Source organism: Alligator sinensis, unplaced genomic scaffold (genome assembly GCF_000455745.1).
Source record: "Alligator sinensis unplaced genomic scaffold, ASM45574v1 scaffold857_2, whole genome shotgun sequence".
Classification (NCBI taxonomy): domain Eukaryota; kingdom Metazoa; phylum Chordata; order Crocodylia; family Alligatoridae; genus Alligator; species Alligator sinensis.
Genome location: NW_005842261.1, coordinates 500,382 through 507,428, shown reverse-complemented (window position 1 = coordinate 507,428; position 7,047 = coordinate 500,382). Strand labels below are relative to the sequence as shown.

The window sequence follows — 7,047 nt, the reverse complement described above, 5'->3', positions numbered from 1 at the left end:
GAAAGAGCTGCTAAGCACCTAAAGGAAATGGCTATGGAGATGGACAAGACAGGCTTTATCTCAGAGACTTTATGCAGACAGAATCCACACAAACAAAAAGATACCTCCTACCCCAAGGTGGTAATAGTCATGTTAATTATTACTCTGATGCTGAGCATAAAAAGAGCTCTGGACTAGCAGTTTAGGTCCATGGTTTATTCATTTATTTTTGAAAGAGAGTCTCAATGCAAGCTACTAAGACTAGAACCTGCCCAGCGCCAGGATACCAGCTTGATGGGTATGGTAAAAATGCCAGAATATATTATATAAGTCAAAGTGTTCACAAATTTTCTATGAAAACAATGACACTCAAACCCCCAGATACAGACTGGGTTAAATTCAACTACTCTGTTATTTTCTCCTGCCTCACATAAATGCATTTCTCTAATGAAGCTGCTTGGCATTGAGAATGCAAGGCTCTTTTGAGGCACTTACAGATGACTTCAAGGGCTCTGCTTGTTTTCCAGCCAGGCAGAGAAACACTCAGCCCTACACTCCACTTGCCAGCTGAATTGTTCAGGAAACATTTTGCAGCATCATGCAGGAGTGACTCACATCCTCCAGAAGCCATGAAATGCAGGCATGGTTTTAGAAAGCAGGATGGAGGTCGAGAGACCTCCACACATCTGAGGAGGGGTCAGTCTCTTAAATCCAGAAATTCCATTTCACAACTGGGACAATCCACTTCTGTGCTCTGGGCATCAAGACACTTATGCCACTCAGACCTCCAATCTTGGAACAACACAGGGTGCACAGCTTGTTGTGTCTAACCATACGGAGAAGCCACTTCTCTGCTCCAAGTCATCTGGAATTTCTGATGCCTTGCTTGATAATAGAGCCATCCAACCTAATATTTAAAGACTGTTCATATCCAGAGAAGCTGACATTATTAATAATAATAATAATAATAATACAAATAATAATAATAAGAAGAAGAATGGAAAACAATACTGAAAATGTTCTATTTACTCCAGTGATTGCCATTCCAAAAGATCTCAAAGTGCTTTCCAAACTGTAGGAAGAGAATTGACCTCAGCCTCTACCAAAATCCACCCTATTCTGGGTTGAAGAGAGCAGGTATTTTTAACCCCCTTAGATCAGAGAGCTGAGAATGTTTTCTTTTGCAACTTGAGAAAGAACTGACAAAGGCAAAATATATGGACTAGATACCCCTTACTCTTTTCAAAGTGCAATAGAGTCTCCAAGAATCCCAACCTGTTGGGGCTCCTTCTCTGAAGGACAGTTCATATATTCTCTTCTACATGACTTCCAGATCAACTTGGCTCATCTTACAAGACAAGTTAAGTTTAACCCTACCACTCCTCTGAAAGGTCATTATATTCATGGTCTCACATGTAAACCTCAGCTCTGAGAAGATGCCAACACTAGCAGTGGAGGGTCTAACAATGAATCTGGCCTCAGCCTCTGTCTGCCCATAAGGCTGTGCGAAATTTCACTGACTGTTTCATTTTGACACTTTTGACCAATTTTGAGGTTGAAACAGTGAAACTGGAATGAAATAAAGGCTGTTGAAATAGCCTCAAAACAAAACAAGGCTGGTCGAAATGTTTCAAAAGTCGAAACATTTCGACCATAGGCTGGGGATGGGAAGTCAGTCCAGCTGGGCGACTTCCCAGCCCCAGTGCAAGATCCAGTAGGGGGCAGTGAGGCAGCCCAGCTGGGCTGCTTTCCTGTCCCCCATGCTAGATCGCACCGGGGGCTGGAGACAGCCCAGCTGGGCTGCTACCTGGTCCCCCATGCTAGATAATGCTGGGCTGCCTCCTGCCCAGGGTGTGATCTAGTGTGGGAAAGCATCTCAGCTGGGCTGCCTCCAGCCTTAGCACAATCTAGCGCGGGGAACCAGAAAGCAGACCAGCTGGGCTGACACCCCATCTCCAGCAAAATGTCAAAATAGCGTTGAAACAGCCTTTCTGTTTCAACAGAATGAAACAGAACAGCTGTTTCGACTCTAAATGAAATTCGATACGAAACACTGTCCTGTGGAACCATTGAAACTCAAGGCAAAACGTAACAGTGCTGTTTCGCACAGCCCTACTGCCCATCTCCAGTCTAGTCTCTGTCCTGCATTTGGATGCAATGATTGTGGACAGACCAGGAACTCATCCATCCCTGGATGCTCTCTGGCTTGTTTCAAAGCCAGCTTGTAGGAGACCTTCACAGGGTCCTTTCCTAGACCCGAGTGTCTGAGAACCTCATGGTGTTTTAACTGTAATAGTCATTAATAGAAATGTTTCAAAAGTCGAAACATTCCGCCCATAGGCTGGGGATGGGAAGTCAGTCCAGCTGGGCGACTTCCCAGCCCCAGTGCAAGATCCAGTAGGGGGCAGTGAGGCAGCCCAGCTGGGCTGCTTTCCTGTCCCCCATGCTAGATCGCACCGGGGGCTGGAGACAGCCCAGCTGGGCTGCTACCTGGTCCCCCATGCTAGATAATGCTGGGCTGCCTCCTGCCCAGGGTGTGATCTAGTGTGGGAAAGCATCTCAGCTGGGCTGCCTCCAGCCTTAGCACAATCTAGCGCGGGGAACCAGAAAGCAGACCAGCTGGGCTGACACCCCATCTCCAGCAAAATGTCAAAATAGCGTTGAAACAGCCTTTCTGTTTCAACAGAATGAAACAGAACAGCTGTTTCGACTCTAAATGAAATTCGATACGAAACACTGTCCTGTGGAACCATTGAAACTCAAGGCAAAACGTAACAGTGCTGTTTCGCACAGCCCTACTGCCCATCTCCAGTCTAGTCTCTGTCCTGCATTTGGATGCAATGATTGTGGACAGACCAGGAACTCATCCATCCCTGGATGCTCTCTGGCTTGTTTCAAAGCCAGCTTGTAGGAGACCTTCACAGGGTCCTTTCCTAGACCCGAGTGTCTGAGAACCTCATGGTGTTTTAACTGTAATAGTCATTAATGAGCTGACAGTGAGCATCCTTGTTCTCCCAATGCTGGACTCAGAGGTAGAAGCGCCAGTGCGGGAGGGCAGGTCAGTCCAGTAGTGGAAAGAAGCAGGGTGACTGGGGCACTTGCCTTGGGCACCGACTTGGTGAGATGCACAAAAGTAGCAGCAGCTGCTCTAGCAAACTGGCTGCTGCTGTGTGCCAGCAGTGCAGCTGTTAGCTGCTGCTCCCCTTATGCCCCTGGGTTGGTCTGAAGCCTGTCTGGCTATGGAGTTGATCTTCTTGGTGAACTAGAGCTGACATTGGAGCTGTAATTGAATTAACTCTGTTCAGGAGCAGCTGCTGGCTCGACATGGCTTGTCTCATCTCTGCCATACTCATCCCAGCCATGCCTCATCAATGAAAGTGCCAGGGACTGCCCTTCTGTTCCTCTTCCATCACTGGGCACACGGCACTTTAATGAAAAAGACACCCCCAGTGGAGGTCTGACCCACTGTGCCACCTGAACCCACCTGAGGGTGCAACTGTCAGTGGCATCCCAGTGCCTCGCTGCAGGGGAGGCCAACAGGGATCTACAAGCTTTGTCCCTTCAACATGTACCAAAATCATTTTTCAAGGCTCCAAAGCCCCAGAGCCATGGCCACCTTGAGCACTCATGGCAGCACCAGGCAGCACCCCTTGGTATGGCCTTCCTGGATTTGGATGGTGTCACTAGGCACTGCACCAGATAGCTGGTCTGATTGGCACTGATAGCCACAGCATGCAGTTAGAAGCCTGGGTGAGGGACCTCCCTTCCCACCCTGTCCTTCTCCTTCCCAGGGGAATCCCATAGAGTCTGCACTGTCCCTCTCTATTGAACCAAGCTCTGCAGAGAGGAAGCAGGGGTCAAGAACAGAAAGGCACCAACGTGTTCTCCATTGCTCCAAGCGATAGAGCCTGGCCTGCCCTTGCCAGTGCCAGGGGCTCCCTTGCTTCTCCCCTTGCTGCTCCTACATCCCCTTACTTCCTCCGGATTGCCAGCTCCTCCTCTCGCGTGGCTGCACTCTGCAGACCCAGGCTACTCCTCCTGCCCACACTGCATCTGTCTTATGTTGGGAGGCTTGTGGGGGAGCACACTATCAATCAGTCCCTGTCAAAGCTTTTGTCTGCGGTACAGGCCTCCAGTCTAGCTTGACAGGATGACTGTTTTGCCAGTGCCCCATCACGCGGGCTCCTGGCTGCAGTCCTGCAGAGCCCGGTGAAGTACCAGCAGTCACAGTGGGGAGAAAATCCATCACCAGACAGACCCATGGGGTCTCCTCCCTGCTCCCCTCCCTTCAGGAAGCCCAGCCGGGCCCTTGCAAATCCCTCCCGCCGTGGGAAGTTTCTGGCAAAGGGAAGCAGAGCAATCAGAGGATTAGTAGCCTGTTGATTTAAATGACTTATTACAGGAGCTTAATTCTATTTTGACAGATGAAAGTAAGTCAATTACAGCTGGAAATAGCTCAAGGTTTGGGTTATTTTCTTCCCCCCTCCTGTGTTTCAAGGGATCACTTCCCTCCCACTCTTTACCTGAAAGCAAGTCACAAGCCAGCTAGTCCTTCAGTGCCTCAACAACCCTCCAATGCAGCTGCCTCACCAGGAGAAAGCAGGAGTGATTTTAAGCCCAGTTGTAGCCACACCTGTGGTAGCTCTGGACAGCAGGACCAGGATATATCTGAACAGGGGGAAAAGGCTCTTTGCTTCGCTCTGGGAAGGCTGCCGCCTGTTCAAGTGGCCTTGTGAAGTCACACACCTGGTGTGATCTCTCATTAATTGATCCCTGGTTCTGTCCTGATAAAAACTAGCCCCTTTCTGTTACCAGAGGTTGCTCTGAGGGCACCCTTGGCACTGAGAGTTATGTCCCAGGGACAGACTAGGGTTATAGACAGCTCCAATCAGATATGAGAGAACAGAAAACCACTAGCTTGGGAAGCAGGGAAGGAAGAAGGGCGAGGTGAGGAAGACTCACAAAGCAGGATCAAGGCAGGGGTGTGAAGTGGGTAGGGGGAAAGGGCAGGTGCAAGGGTCTTGCCAGGCAGGGGCTGCAGCTGTGCCAGCTTCAGAGCATGAACCTTATATCCTCTCTGTCTATGCAGAGTGACCAGGGGTCAGGCAAGCACTTGTGCCATGGATACCCCCATTCTCACCCTCTGCTGCATGAGAAAGCATCACCCTGGCACTAAGTTTCCCTAGCAGCTCACCCACTACTCACCTGACCCAGATTACACCCAAGATGCATGGCCAATTCTCACTTTTCCAGGCTTTAGTGACACAGAGGCCACATCTACATCACTGGGTCAGAGTGCCCACCTCCACTATTGAAGGGCTAAGACCTGCCAACCCACATTGCTCAACCCAGGGAATGAGGCAATGAGAGTACCCTGGCGATACCCCAAGACACTGCTCTTGAGCATGATGGAAACCTAGGTCTTGAGCCCCCGGACTCCCTTGCTGCCTCATTTCCAGGGTCAACACAAGGAGCAAGCGTGGATGAGTGGGGTCAGTAGTGAACCTGAGCTCTCCAGCCACAGCGTAGAAACTTTCAAGTGACATCTGCTCCTCTATTCCTTCCATCCTAGCACAGCTGTCTCTGGCCATGTCTGCCCTATGAAGACTGCTGTTGCCAAGACTAAGACAACCCCCTGGTGTCAGACACTGTCTGACAACAGAAGGAAATCTGTTGCAGCTGGAGTCACACCATTTCCCCAAAATAATGGATGCTCCACTGGGGGCTTTGCTGACATATTTGTATGGGCCACACATTGTGATCTTTTCATACTGGCAGAACTTGACATTTCTGTCCTGTCAAAAGGTCACCACCCAGACCCATGCCCACAGGACTGTCCTGAATTTCATAGCTGTGCCCATGTCTTCCAAGCCCAGCTGGCAGGCTGGTTAGAAGTCCTCAGCATTACTGCAATGTGATGATCTTACATCTATGTGTAATGATGGCTTAGTGCATGATAAGACCATCATGTTTTATGGGAGGTCCCTTACAAAAGGGAAATGTGGCTTACATCCTTTGAGCCTGTAATCCCAGGAGGCTTAAAGGAGGAACCCTCAGTGCTATGTCACCAGATACCAGGGCTAGACATCCTTCCTGCCATGAGACCCACAGGAGACCTTATCACAGAAGCGTGGCCCCCACATGCAGCATAAACCCTTTTATTACAGGCAGGCCACCAGTGCTTCTAGGGGGAGGGACATATACAAAAATAAGAGGGAAATAAAACAGGAGAAAGAATCTGCATTGTCAACACTGAAGAAAAGAACTGGATTCAGAGCCCCAAAGTCTTTCTGTTCACAGGGAAGGCACAACAGAGGCTCCTCTCACAGGAGCCCACCCTGACTCAGCCACAGGCAGGGGAAGAGAAAGGTAGTGGCCATCAAACTCTGTGTCTGTCATTTAAGAACAGCAGCAAAGTTGCCTGTCACGCTGATGAGCTTTGCATATGCCCTAACACATGGGTTTTAAACTACAGAAGAGATTTCCTTCGGACCACTACCAAATAGGCATCACGTGGTCACAACTTTCCATCCTCACAGATCTGGGTGACTTGAGAGGACCTATAACTCATCTCCAGTCTGCACATCCAGCCTACTCCCAGAGGGCTGTGGCTGTGACCTTGGCACAACATCGAAGGAGTGACAACCTTAATCACTAGCTAAGTCAACTGAAGAACAGATTAATTACAGGAAGACCATGACTACGCCACACAACTGGCATGGAAGTTACACAGGTCTGAAATCCAGCCAACAAAGTAATGATGGTCTACAGAACTGGGAAAACTGGGGGCAAGGTTTGCTTTCAGGGCTAGAAATGCTTCTGATCATGGGACCAAGGTAGGAGACCCCAGTTTTCAAGTGATAGAAAGCAAAGGACTACCCACTGCAAAGACCTTTCTTGTGGTCTGAAGAGTCTTCAGGTCCCCTTCGCCCAAAGCACTGCTCTCTTGCTCTAGTGGTTCATGAGACACTGGCTACTAGGATGCCCATGAGTGTACCCCACAGCAGCAAACCGAGCATAGAAGAGACCCAAACACAAGTTCCTAAAGCCCTGCTTCCTTGGGGGGGG

At 49.5% G+C, this 7,047-nt stretch overlaps 1 protein-coding gene across 1 annotated transcript in view; it reads right to left on the bottom strand.

Annotated features, from left to right (window-relative positions):
* Positions 1-7,047, bottom strand: part of ST8SIA2 (ST8 alpha-N-acetyl-neuraminide alpha-2,8-sialyltransferase 2) — a 30,717-nt gene that overhangs the window by 7,882 nt on the left and 15,788 nt on the right. The gene's annotated exons all lie outside the window — the stretch shown is intronic.